Source organism: Poeciliopsis prolifica, unplaced genomic scaffold (genome assembly GCF_027474105.1).
Source record: "Poeciliopsis prolifica strain line A6 unplaced genomic scaffold, Auburn_PproV2 SCAFFOLD045, whole genome shotgun sequence".
In the NCBI taxonomy this organism is placed as follows: Eukaryota; Metazoa; Chordata; class Actinopteri; order Cyprinodontiformes; family Poeciliidae; genus Poeciliopsis; species Poeciliopsis prolifica.
In genome coordinates this window covers 1,172,671-1,187,408 of record NW_026562420.1, presented here as the reverse complement: position 1 = coordinate 1,187,408, position 14,738 = coordinate 1,172,671, and the positions used below count along the sequence as shown (strand labels likewise).

Sequence of the window (14,738 nt, the reverse complement as noted above, 5' to 3'; positions counted from 1 at the left end):
TTATTTTATTAATAGTTGTCAGAGATGATTGGATGCAATTCTTTTTGGCCTTTAACTATCAGCCTTCTAATTTAGACATCAGTAGATGCGTTTCCATTCCAAATGTGAGCAAAACTTTTTTGATATTCCACTAATGTTGGAAAAGACACCATTTCCATTAAATAAAAAATGGAATTAAAATCAGACTTGAAAAAGTTTGTTCAGGCAATATGTCTTCTTTAAAAACATGCTGTGCCATAATCCACCTACCGCTTCCTGTCATCGTTTCCGCTGGTAGTAACATCCGGATCGCCTAATTTTGGCAAATAAACCGATTTTGATAAATTGGAAAAAGTGTTTTCATTGCAGTTTTGCTAAATAAAGCAGCTTTCATTCAGCTGGAAAACCACCTCATCCTAATGGAAAAAAAACTTTTTTGATCAAAAAACGTGTTGCTGTTGTTTTTTTTTTTGTTTGTTTGTTTTTCAAAGTTGGCATGGTTATGTTCAGTAAAAAACATTAAAAACTGGATGTCAACATTTCCAACTTCCTATCATCTTCTTTGTTTTTTAACCCAGTAGTAACATCCAGTGTTGATCATATGACTACAAAAAAAGTGGATCCATTGCAGTTTTGCGAAATACACAAATTTCAATATGGCCAAAAAAGAAACAGCTCATTCTAGCGCAAAAAAAAAACAACAACTTCCAAATTGGCATATTTCCATTAAACAAATGTATTTTCTTTATCTCAGCTGATTGGCTGGGCAAACGCAGAGAGCTTCGTCTACGTTCTTCCTTCTTGCCTTCCATTCTGTTGAAGCTGCTCTCCAAGCTTCTCAGGCACCAGGAGTGGTATATATATGATACACACATCTCCCAGAAATCTGTCACCAGAGAATGGAGGAAAACAACGAAGGTGCCTGGATGATGAAAGAGAAGACTACTACTACAAAAAAAAAAAAAAAAAAAAATTACAATCTGCCAGCTTCGTCTCATGCTGCCAGGGCTCGAACCGCAGATCTTTGTCTGGAAATGGAAAAACAGACAATGAGCCACTTGCTCTGGAGAGCTAATACGATTTCAATAGTTCCAGTCTCTGATAGGTAATGGGACAGCCAGAGAAATTTCTCCTCTCAGCCCTGAAGAGCATCTCAGAGCAGAGAACAGGAGAGATTGTTAGGTATGTGCAAGGCCGTGTTTTTCGCCACAAAGGTTGTGCTGTCTAAGAAACAGAGGGTAGAGGTAGCAAAACAGGTTAGAGGGGAGAAAAGCATGTAATGAAGGATTTATCCACCTATAATGCCCTCTTATATTTTCCCCCTCATATCAGTGTAGCATCTCAATCCCGCTCTCAAGTTTCTCTCAGAATCCTTCTGCCTTCTCACCTCCCATCCCTTTTTTGCGAGTTTGTCTACTCCTACTTTCAGCACCGCACTGAATTTTTTCCTTGATTTCCAGAGAGGGGTAGTGTAGCAGTAGCTGGAATACAAACTAGCTGACTCAAAACACACCCTCTTGCTCATTCACCCCCAGCCTGCAGGAAGTGGGTGTGCGCAGCCAGGAGATAGCGAGGAACGAGAATAACAAGAAGGAGGGGAAGAATAAATGTTCAGGGGAGGGGAAATGGAGAGGCTGCAAGGCCTCTTCCACAGAGTTTAGGTCGGGATTAGCCCTCTAAACTGCCACGGTGGCAACGTGCAAGTTATGCGTCATCAAACATTAAGCAGCTCATTCATCTTTCACGCGATGAGCGCGAGGTATGAGGTCATATTTGGGAGCCGTCTCATCATTTGGCAATGCAACGTTCCGGCTAATATAGCTGCCTCTCCAAATTCTCGATGCTAAGAACCCAAAACGATTCCCGTATTTGGGATAAGATGCGGCTTACAGTGCAGTCTTAAGGCGTGTTCACACAAATTACCAAAGAACAGAGGAATATTCTGTCATGTCCCTCAAGAGTGTTTACTGTTACAAGTTTAATACCTTATTCAATCTGCTCGATGAACCTAAATAACCTAACCTAACCTTAAGTTGTATATATTGATTTATCCATTGAGGATGTGGAATTTGGGATAAATGTTGTTTGAGAGTAGTAGTGGGAAAGCCTAACAACCAGAATCACTATGTATAAGTATGTACACTAGGTGTAGTTCAATTGGAAGTGAAAGGGGAGGAAAAAAGATTATATGTGTAAAAGTTATAAATTAGAGCACTTTTATTCTGAGGGATCTGTGCTTCATTTGGGAGGAGATTGGATGTTTTTGTCCTAAAGTTTTGAACTCAGATGAATATAATTTCAAGTTCCGACCAGCGTTGCGACTTTGATGCCCTCATCATCTTGCCTGAGTAAATGTGTCACCACAAAACTTTATAGATACCATATAGATGCACAAACTGGACTCACAAAAATCTGCTTAACAGAAACGCGGCAATTTAAAAGAAATAAGTCGTCTTTTTTCCAATAAAAAGTTTTCTGCACTAGGATCAAAATTAGTGCACAACCGGCTGTTTCTTCTAAAAAAAACGAAGAAGACGACAGGAAGTAGGAGGACGTGGTGCGGCATGTTTTTTTTTTTTTTTTAATGACTTTGCGTGGACAAGCTTACTCACAATAGTGTTATTTATTAGAAGCGCAGCAACTGTGAAATTGTGTTTAGCGGAATATCAAGAAAAGTTTTGCGTACATCTGGAATGGAAACGCAGTGATAGCTGATCAAACACGTTATTGTTTGGATTTTGTTAAATACATTATTTTCTTATAACACAAAACACCTTATATTGGCTCCCTCTGTTTATTGCGGCCCTTCAGCTGGCTGTAACAGGCAGAGACTCCTCTATTAGTGTTCTGTCTGGTTTGATGATAAAATTAAGAATGGGCGCCTCTGTTAGCTTTCTGAATGTAATGCGTCTGCGGTTTTGTTTTATTTTTTGTTTGTTTCTTCCGTTAATTCCAGGTTAGGAAGGATACTTTTGGGAATAATGGCAACGGTTGAGTTTTTGAAGGCACCAACTGTGTATTATTGGGTCACTGTTCAAGGAGCAGTCGGTGAAAATTGTTCATTTTCACCTGGATGTTGGCGATAAGAGGCTGAAGGAGGATGTGAGGCAAATTCAAGGAGAATTTTCCTGAATCAGGGGTTCTTAAAACTGAGTAAACTTCAGCAAAAAAAAAAAAAAAAAAAAGTTGCTCAATGAAACCCAGAGTTAACATTTGAGCCATGTGAAAGATTATTGATTCTGGAAATGGAACTGAGGAATCTTGAACATGAGGAGCACAGATTAAGTGTAAGTAGTGCAGTACAGACTTTGCATTCTTGATTTGTGCCTTTGAGAGTTTGTGATGTGTCCACTAACCTTTGTTTGGTTCCTCAGTTTAATAAATTTGATCCCGATACACTTTTTGAGAAGAAAAGTGAGAAGAATGTATCTTGTACCTTTCACAGGTAAAAAGCTCAGGAAGCATATCTTCTCTTTAGTATGTCTCAGTCAACATTTATACGTCTGTTAAATAATGCTCTGCTCAAAGCATTTGAGCAGGTTAAGTATACTGACAGATTTAGAACCTGGGAGAAGTCTAGTAGGTGGATGCATATTTTGTCAGAGACCGGGTGTTTTTCATTAGAGGTTAAAACATTTGAATCTCTGCGTGACCTGATTGTTTTGGAGCAGTCTGAAACTCCCAGTCCCATTGCCACTTACAGTATGTGACTCATTATAATGAAAGAACAGCTGCTGAGGCTGCTCCTCTATGAGATGAATATGTGTTGGTCAAGAAGCGAATAGAAGTTTCTGCTTTGGGAGCCTCTGTCATGGAGTCGTCTTTGAGCCATGAACTTTAGTGAAATCAAACCATGCCTAAATACAACATGATAGACAATGTATTTTTCAGCCCAAAAGAAAGTTATTTTCTTTTCTTTATTATAGCTACTAGATGCAGTTAGTCAGTCAACTATTGCTAACCCGCTTTGTCACAAGATGCGTTTCCGTAACTAATGTATGCAAAACTTTGTCAATATTCTGCTAAAGTTGAAGAAACACAATTTCACAATTGCGGTGTTTCCTTTGTATAAGAAACACAATTAAAACCACGCATGAAGAAGTTTGCTCAAGTCGATTAAAAAACATGTCACGCCATGATCCTTCAACTGATTCCTGTCACCTTCTTCATGGTTTGCACCTCTGGAAACATCTGGTTGTTGATCATGTGACTCGTGTGATGAAAACTGAGTCTCTGGTTGAAGAGTAACTTCACAAACCTTCATGTTAAACCTGTTGCCAGATCTATTTCTACTAAGCCCGACCGTCCATTCTCTCCATGTACTTTCTCCCCTAGCAGATGTGAAGAGTGAAGCTTTCTGTATATCAGTTCCAGATTTGCTGCTTTCCATTTCCACAAGAGATCTGGCAGCTGAGCAGCGAGCTGCTCTGTCACTGAGTAAGCTGTATACCTGCGCATTGTCAGATCATGATGGTAAAAGTGTGGCAAAGGGATATTTGTTGAAAAATGAGTTGGTGAGAAAATGGCTCTCATATGGTGAGCACTGCCTGCAGAACCTTCCTGACTTTGAAAATGGATTTTGACACAAGGTATTCATGGTGAAAGGCCTCAAGAAAATGTTGCTTCCTCTCAACAAAAAAAAAGGAAGAGACTATATGACCATAAGGTTGAAAGCTATCATTTCGCTCTTTTAGAAGAGGTTCTTGTTTGGTCACACAGGAGTGTGTTCACAAATGTGAATGCACTCATGTGAATCCTGGCGAGGACCAAACAACCAGACCCAGACCTACTTTTTGAGGCAACTTCCAAATGAATTCTGGTACGGTTTGCTTCTGTTGTGAACACAGACCAGCCTTGATCTGAAGCAACAACAGAAAATGTGGACTTCACAAGCCACCGTTGCTGGCTGTTACAGTAAAAATTAGCCCTTCGGTCTTGCTCATATTGTTAATGTATGTGCTGAACTTGTGACATAGCAAAACATGTGTTGTATGAGCTGCTCTTTATATTCAAAATGGTGTTGAAGATGTAATAACAACACAAAATGTGCAGATCAAAAATGCAGCAAGCAGGACTTCTAAGGGTTTTTTTTCTCAGTCTGTGATCTGTGCCGTCCCCGACATTTCTGCCGAACGGGAGCATCATTTGTCAACCGATCACCTGCCTTTCCACAATTTGAAAGCAAAAAACACCAAACAAAAAAGACATAAAGTCCACTGTTTGTCCAGACCAAAGGAATTTCCTGGCGAGATTACGCACCAACAAACAGAGAGCACTCTTCTTGGACCTGGTGGGCTACTACCGCAGTCACAAGAATGATGTGTCAAAAATGATGACACACCTTAGCAGCATTGATGTGTCATCATTGCTGTTAAGGTGTGTCATCATTTTTGCCTTTTGATCAAAGCTCTCCTTCACAATTTGAAGACCTAAAAGTGCTTGTTGGCCTGCAGGTTAGGCCCAGAGAGTTGGATCAGAGTATGAAAGTTGGTGGGGATGGCATTGACCGACTCTGAACATATCCATTTTAAAATGCTCAAAGTTTTTTGTATCAATTGGGTTCTCAGTGTAATTAACGCCTTGATCGTCTGCGGCTTAATCTACTAGAGCTAACGGCCACTCTAGTTGAGTTGCAGCATCCTCTTTGAAGGCAAGATTCACATTATTTTACAATCCGGAGGCACAAAAGTGTTTCAAATGATGAGATTATTTAAGAATCTTACTCATGTTTTCTGGAACATCAGGGAAAGTAAGAGTGTCCACTCCATTTAGTCTGTGTTGCCATTTACATATCCAAGGTCTTTTTTGTAATGGAAATAAAATCTGTTTTTTTTGTTTACATAACGCTGTACCAGTCGACTTACAAAAGCCCTTTCTGCAAAAGAACAATGCATTTTGGAACAAGTTTTGGGCCTTGAAAAACAATGACGAAGTTGAGTATCATATGAAACTTTCATACAAGCTTTCCTGGACCCAACATATCATATCCCTCCTTTAATGGAACCGTTTCACTTCAGCACGCTTTTTGGTGGTCCTGTGATTCAGGATTTATCTTTTTCTCTGACTTATGCAAGGAAATTACATGTCAGCCGCTGACATGTTATTGCTGCCTTTCTCAGGCCTGACAAACATCAGCATGAAGACTGTGGCAAATGACTGATAGGTAAGTACCGATAATAACTAGCGCCCTCTTTTCTCCATTTGCATTCTCTGCATGGGCATGTGTGTATGTGCCTTCAACTGTGTTTGTGTGGGTGAGTTGCAACTTGTAACAATAACTTCCTAATTACAGTTCCCCAGTGTTTGTGCAATCTTCCTGAAATGCTAACTAGCCCCCTGCAGGGACGGTGGTACATCATTAATCCGTGTGCTCGCCTGGGCGTGTGCACTCTAGGCTGGAAGGTGTGCATCGGCAGCGCGTGCACGTTTAGGGCGCGTCTCTCTACTCTTGGAAGTGCGTCATTTACATAAATGTCGCTGATGTGTTTTTGTATTTAAGTCGAAGAAATTTCTGGTTTTAAGCTTCTCTGTTGAATCATGTGGTAAAACTTTCCCACATCTTCAAGACACACAAGTTTTATTTTCAAATTTCGCACATGGATCTAAAAACAGTCAGTTCCATTTATTTCTACAGCGCCAATTCACAAAGATTGTCGTCTCGAGGTGTTTACAGAAACTCATTTCAATCCAGACATTCATATACACTACCTGATCCCAGTTATCAAACATATGATCAATTAATTAGTCAAAGAAGTTGAGAAAGTTTCTATCAAGAGTTGTTTTGAAATTGCCGTGTTTTCATTAAGGAAATTTATTTTCGAAATAAACATTTGCACAATTATTCAGTTTATTAAAGATAAAAAGGATCAAATCATCAAACGGGTTTTGTTCAATTAAATACCTGAAATTAAATACCAAAATCGAACACTAACTTATTAGAAAGTATTTGTCAAAAATAAAAATTTACCAACTTAATTTATTTAGTTGGATAAACATAATTTGATTACTTGTGACAAATTAACAAATTTTTTTAAAGGTTGGATCCCATTTTCTTTCTTTTTTTTTTCAGTGTAACAAGTACCAAATCTGACACTTTATTTTTTCAGAATATAGCATTTATATGATACCAAGTTGCTTTTTTTAAATAACCCAAACCTGAGTTAAATATCTTGGACAGTTTCTCAGCAGATGCACTGAATGCTTAAAATATGTCTCCAGATCCAGCCAGCGGAGAGGTGTCACGTTTACTTTGCATGCAGGTTTGCTTCCACAGTTTGGGGCATTCGCTCTCAACAGACATCAACATTATGACATAAGACGCTGTGAATATTCTGCGCTCCAACATGCCTACGAAGAGCAGTTTTCTGTTGAATTAGGGACGTCTACGGCACATAACAACTAATGTGATCTGATGGTGAAATTTAGCAGCTCCGAGCTTCATATTTATGGAAACTGTACTAAGGAGAGATGCAGGGTTTCCACCAATTCAAATTTAAGACTTTTCGAACCATTTTGAATGAAATTTAAGACCTATACAGCATCAGAGCTGTAAAAAAGAAGCAGTCTTAATTCCTTTGGAGTAACAAATTTTCACTTAAACCTTGACAGGGGCAAAAAAGTGAGCTTTTTCTCCGTCCTCCATTTCCATTCCAGGAACCAAAGCCAATGGTTCCTGCTAACGTGACTGCTAATGTACATTTTCTGGCTAGCAAGGTTAACAGATATCAGTAGCCTCAACTGCCTGGAGTCACAGAACGCAATGAAGAAACGACTCAAATGTTAGCATGACAGAAAAGCCTAATGAGAAAAAGAGACTATGTAGAATATACTAGATTAAATAGTCATCCCACCACAAAATTTAATATCTGTGATATTAAATTATTAAAAGCCAATTTTAAATTATTAAAGCCAATATTAAATTATTAAAAGCCAATTTACAACTAAATACAGACATTTTAAGGCTTTGTCTTTAGATAATTAAATTTAAGACTCTACATGGATGTGCGGACACCCTGAGATAGGAACCGATGCACTTCTACTTCAAGCACAACCCCAGGCACAAAGACTGCGCCTCGGGTAAAAGTTAAGATAAGCGAGAAAAAAAAAGTCCTTCAAAACTTCAGGTGAAGGTTAGAGCAGAACTGGAGATTCACATTGATGTGACAGCACCGACGTTAAACCCATCACTGTTCATCCATTTTGTACTTCCAGACATGCCGGCAATTGCTCTCCACTAAAGATGTCACTTTTCATTACAGCTGATTTTTAATGTTTCCTCCTGCCTTATTACCGACGTAACCATCAGAGTTCCACTGCCGTTGACACTTTTGCTGCCAAAGCAGGAATAGAACGGATTTTGTTGTGTAGCTGCATACTGTCCGTGTGTCGGAGTTCTTTATTGAGCAGGATTTGTTAAGGTTTAAGAAGTTGTTGGGTTTTTTTTTCCTTCTTTGCACTATCTGAAGTGCCCCTTTACAACTCGTGTGTCTGCTGCAGCAAGCACTGCAGTACTAATGCAGGATGAAAGCAAGATGAGCAAACCTCAAAGATGGTTATCAATGAATTCCCAGAAATAGTGACTGCTTCCCAGTGACAGGGGATGTCTGGCCCCAAAACGAGCCAGTCAATCATTTCTCAATCCCCAAAACCATAATATGCGAAAAACGAGTGAATGAAGCCGTTATACTGGAGCCACATCATGTCTATTTATAATGATCAGAGTTCCCTTGCCCTTTTCATTTAATCTTTTTGCCTTCATTTTTTTCTTTTTTCTCTTCTTCTCTTTCTTTCTCTCTCTATCTGTGGCACTCAGCCAACAATTGGAGTCAGTCAGTGGGAAAACTCTGTTAGTAGTCCATGCCCTGTGGGACGAAGTGGCAACAACATCCGTTACAAAAGATAGTGGGGCAGCCAACGTTTAACTGGTTGAGTGACTTTGCTCCTCACGGATCATCCAGTGAGCGTCTGTGTTTTGAACTGCTCAAACACAGGCGTGGAGGTAGGTGCTTGCACATCTCTGTCTGAGTCGGGGCGTGCATGCTCGGTTGGAGCTTCTGAACTTCTGAAGCTCTTATGAGAGCTTTGCTGCTCTTTGTCATGTTCAGTGTGAATTCCTACTGGATGGATAAATGCCACTCTTCCGTTAAATGTTTGCTTTCTTGACGCTTTCGTCATGGCAGTAAGCAATGCCTACATGCTTTGGTGCCGCACTCAAAACACTGAATGTTCTTAAGCACCCACGTTGAAGTGAATAAATTAGCAACATGCTACATTGTTGTTGGAACATGTTGATAATTGATATGACTTTCAACAATACTGCAGAATTCAGGTAAGATGACTGAACAATAAGAGTCAACGCAAAAGGGGCAGTATTATATAAAATTGGCCTTTCAAGGTTTACATTGTGCTACAATGTTATTCACATACCACGACTGTGGCTTTGATTCTTTCATGGATATTTGAGAAATCCTTTAATCCCCAGGGCAACCATTCAGCTATCTAAAACGCCTGGGTGGATCCAGCCCCCCCTTTGAGACGCAGCTCCTCCTTGGAACTGCAGTTTCCAAACCTCTCCCCTCCCCCACTCAACTCCTTCAGACTAGCCAGCAGCAATTAGCAAATACCTGGTGGATCCGAACATCTGCTGAGCTCATTTTACGAGCTACTTTTCAGCGCAAAGCTGGAATAACGTTGAGAAAGGGTTAATGTTCTGACGGTGCCATGTTCTGACGACTTCCCAAAGGCAGACTTTCAAAAAGAGCAGGAGTTTTTTAAAGAGACAGAGACCCAATTTCAAGGCAATAAATTATAAACTCAATGTTCGTGAAAGCCATATTTGATTATATATAGCATTCTTATAACATAGATACCTGATAGAGCTATAAAACTTTAGCTTTAATAACATAAATATACATAATTTTTAAAGATTAACCAGTAATAGTTTTTATAACTAATTTATGTGAGATCATGTTTTCTTGGTTAATGTCAAATTGTCATAACAAAGAGATTTTGAATCATGTCAAATTTGTATTAAAAGTGTCTTGATTTACCGAATGACACTTTATGACAACAGTAATAAATACTCATGAATACTTACTCATGTTTATGACGGCGTTATGACAGTCTTATTCACAACCCGTCAAAAAAAGTGTTACACTTTATTCACACAATGTTGTAATGTTTTTTTTTTCTGTTGTGAGTTCACCATGACTTTATTTGTTTTAATTAAACTCACACTTCACAGAAATACAGTTTGCTGTGACAATTTGAAAAACAGCAATATTGGCGCACATAAGGTTTTCATGACAATGGTTTAGACACAGATGTTTCACATTAGATCAAGTAAAACAGGTTGAAAAATGTTACGCATTGGCATTTGTGTGGGAAATGTAAAGAAAATATGTAAAGACTACAAAAAAACAAAGATTACAAAACTTTCACTATATTGAAGCTTTCATAGAAACTCTAAAACATCTGAATATGTATGCAATAACGCAGTAACTCATTTAATCCTTTCTTCATATGTAAGGTTTCTGCAATAATAATGTGTAATAAAATGTAATAAAACAACAACCAAGGAATCTTTTCTTTCTTTGGGAGATAAAAATGTTTAAAAGTAAGCGATCAGTGGTAAAATTGACATGTTTCTGCTTTTAATCTAAATTGTTGTTGAACGTTCATCTGCAGAGACAATGCACTGAAAATAAGAGATTCGTTTGACATCAGAGATGAAGATCTGTTGTTATCACACAAGATACATGTCTGCTAGTCAGCAAAATTCACAATTTAACCTTAACTACTGCACTCTCCTACAGAGAGAGGACCTCATGGCGGCACCTCTGCCATGAGGTCCTGCAATAAAATTCTAAATATTGCAATAAAATTCTAAATCCACATCGCCAACCCGTACCGGCAGTGCACAGCAACAGGTGGGGGACGATACAGTCAACATTATTTTATGTATCCATAAGCTGAAAAATAAACATCTGTCACTCTAACTGATATTTCAATAAAGTAACTTAACCTCTATGGGACAGCATAACCAAACATCTAAATGGGTTACAACTGCACTTGTTTAGAACCAGGTTTTAGTGAAACCAGGAGGCACGAGTCCATTGGGACCTAATAGGTTGCTGCTTCATGACATCTTGCGTCCTGTGAGCACTGACTGAGGTGCACTGAAGTTTAGAATCCCAAAATGCTTCAAAATCTGTCAATTGAGAGCCATAGTTCAGCATGCCTCATGTTGGACAGGGACTGCCTCGACTCCCGTCCCGGACTGCAGCACGGATTCCAGGACTCCGGCACTGCAGCCCGTCCTGGGACGTGATTAATGCCAAGCGACCGGCTAATTAGTGCCAGGCTCATCAATAAATACCCATGATAAGACTCTGGCCGAATTTGCACAATTCAGACTGAATCCACTGTACACGTTCAGACAGAGAGATGGTCATTTAAATCTGGATCAGCGCCCGCCTCACCCACCTTCTCTCCGGCTCCCCTCACCAATCCCCATTATCAGCGCGCACAAGGGCTTGGAGATAAGATGATCGGGCCAATCATTGAATTCCTTCCATTCGTCACCAACATGCGCGCACACACACACACGCGCTCGCGCACGCACACTCCAACAGAGAGGTAGCAATGGGCTGATTTCAGAACCGCAGGAACGCCATATAGATGTTGACATATTTCAAAGTTGCCCATGAGCCGTTCGGTTCCGGTCCTCCTCAGAAAGCAGACAGCGTCCAGGAACCGAAACACTCTATACATTGGATGCTGGCGGTTAATGGGGTCTGCTTTAAAAAAAAATTTTTTTTAAAGGAAGAAGAAGAAGACGCGAGTCTAACCTGATCTGGATCCAGATGTGGCAGCACGCGGGCAGACGGCGCTCCTCCAGCACGGCGGGTCCGCGCGCGCTGGCTGCCTCTGGCGGTGTTGTGTACGTGCCGTGTTGTTGTTTTCTGTTATCGGGCTGTTTCACCCTCCGGCTCGCGTCCTGTGTGACTTCGCGCGGTCTCCGAGAGCAGCTGTGACCGGGAAGAGGGCTCCGCCGGCTCCTGACGGGGTGATTGAGATTTTTTCGGATGCAAAGCAGCGGCTGATATAATGCCGCTCTGCCTCCCTCTCTCTCTCTCTCTCTCTCTCTCTCTCTCTCTCTCTCTCTTTCTCTCTCCACCCCAGCGCTTCTTCGTCTCTCTCCTCTGTTTCTGCTTCTCACACTGCGTCAGGCGCCACTTCCCCTCCTCCTCCTCCTCTTCCTCCTCCTTTCCTTTCCATCTCTCTCTCTTCTCTCCTCTGTTTGACTGCTTTGACTCTATCTCCCTCTCGCACAGGAACAGACGGTGATTAATTCGCTGGAATTCAGTTTCTCTCTCTCTTTCTCTCCGCCTCTTTTCTTCCTATAGCGCTCGCGCTTCAATCACCTCCATCCCGCCGCTTTTTCCTCTGAACTGAAGCGAACAACAGCCAGCTGTTTCGGCGCAGGAGAGGAGTCTTCGCGCCGCACTTGATGCAGTGAGATGGTGCTTGTTCTCCGCGTGGAGAGCAAGATAGAGCCCCCCACCCCCACGCCTCCCTCCTCCCTTCAAAGTCAATCCGGGGAAACTTTTTGATGAAATCATATGAAATCCAGGCGAGTGGGAGTTCCTTGGGAGAGTGAAATAGGCACGCAGATGGGAAATGGTCTTGCTGTAATTTTCCAAGAGTTATTGGTCTGTTTTATTATTATTTTTTCCCCCTCCTCCTGTATTAAGTCAGAAACCCTTCCAGATTGAGCATTCGGTGCTATTTGAAGCTGGCTGCTTGCCTAAATGCACTATAGGGCGATGTAATGTCCTGCCAGCATTCATGTGGTCAGATTAACTTTTGCAGGCAAACAGGCACATCAGATACAGACACTGCTGGCACTCTGGTAGGGATGTGCAAAAAGCCATAAAATACATTATTACTGTGTCATAATCTAACTCTGAAAATGATTAGAAATAAAACAACTTTGCCGTTAGAACCCCTGCTGTTAAATCTGGACTGTAAATTTAGTTGAAAGAATTATTGTAATTATTCAAAAAAAATGCTTCTACCGGAAACAAACAGCTCCCGGTCAAAAACAACCAATTAGAGCCAGGAGGAATGTCTTAGCGCTGTCAATCACATCATGTATTTGCTACTACATGTGCTAATGGCAGATAAACAATTTACCATTTCAGGGAAGCTGTAATGGTAAATGGTGGCCATGCTAACTAAACTTATGCATCTTTGAAAAGCAGAAGTGGGACCTCCTGCACAATTAAAAGAATACAGCACGCGATTTCTGTATGGTAAGTCGACAACGGAACACTTTTCTAGCAGTCATTGCACAGAGCATACAGTGGTAAAACCAAATGCGTGCTGGAGCTCCACTTGCTAGGTCACAGCACAGTGAGGTTTTTGAAATGGCTCAGACACCAAAAGTTTAAGCACTAAAGACTTAAACTGAAGTATAAAATCTTTCAAAAAGTGAATTTGCGAGTGTGTAAGCAGTGAGCTGGGGGGCATGGCCAGGAGCGGCTTATTTGGATTTAAAGTGACAAGAGGCCCGAAAACGAAACTGAAAATAGGCAGAAATGAGAAGACTTCAAACTGATTTAAGAAAGATGTAAAAAATTAACAAACATGTTTTGTGTAGCCCATAAACCTATCCTAACCTGCACAATGAAGCATAATAAGCCACCTTTAAATGACAAACACAATAATAATAGTAATAATTTCAAACATTAGCTTATTCTCGTCTTTGATTTAATTGTCTCACATAGACATGAGGTTGATTTCTGATACTGTTTCAGTTCTGATTATGGTTTGTTCAGTAGATGTTGACAGCAACATCCAACTTCCACAGCACAAAAAATTTAACAAAAAAAGGGGAGAAAATGTGTCATAACTATGAGCCAATGTGACTATTACAGCCTGTTAGCGATGTTTGTGTTCCCCCTGGAGAATCACATTGAGCTGAGCAGTGCGGTCTGTAAACACAAATCATCTGGACCAATCACAGCTGTTGAAGTATGTCGTGCTGGTTATTCATGTGACGCAGCATCTCTATTCGAAATCTCAGGCCATAAAAAGCTACCATCTGGTCACCTAACTTGAACATTCAGTCTGTTCAACTGTTCAAGTTCCTCACAGCTGCACTCATTTCCTGATGAGTGCAGGAAATGTCTTATATTCTGAAGAAAGTTTTAAATAAACCTGTAGTACTGAAATTAAGTCGACACATTTGCATTAAGGGAAGATAAATCAACAATAAAGAGGCAGTATTATGGAAAATAGAATTCTGTGAGCTTTACTTCATGTTATAATGTCATTCCCTCATCAATAACATACTTGGAGAGTTGACTCGAGAATTTTATGTTTGAGAAATCCTTTAATCTCCCGTGGCAACCATTCAGCTGTACAAAAACGCCTGGGTGGACGTAGCTTCGCCTTCGATGAGAAAACTCCTCCTCAGAGCTGCAGCTTCCAAGCTTCCACTCACAGAACACTGTTCCACTAAGCTCCTTCAAACTAGCCAGCAGCAATTAGCAAACACCTAGTAAAACTGCACATCTGCTGAGTTCATATGAGCTATTTCTCAGAGCAAGCCGACTGAAGCAACTCACACCGGGGTTTCAGTGGTACGTTTGGTAAACTCTTTGGAGACATGCGGTTCTTGCATAATGAGCAGCAAGAACTGAAGTTGAGAGATTGATTGTCGATTGAATGTTTGGCAGCAGGGGCTGATGCTC

General features: G+C 40.6%; 1 protein-coding gene across 1 annotated transcript in view; it reads right to left on the bottom strand.

Annotated features, from left to right (window-relative positions):
• Nucleotides 1-12,473, bottom strand: part of LOC129376931 (protein ELFN1-like) — a 112,727-nt gene extending 100,254 nt beyond the window's left edge. The window contains exon 1 of the mRNA XM_055056620.1: nt 11,829-12,473. The gene's annotated coding sequence lies outside the window, so the exon portion shown is untranslated. The remainder of the gene's footprint in view (nt 1-11,828) is intronic.
• Between the last annotated feature and the right edge of the window lie 2,265 nt (nt 12,474-14,738).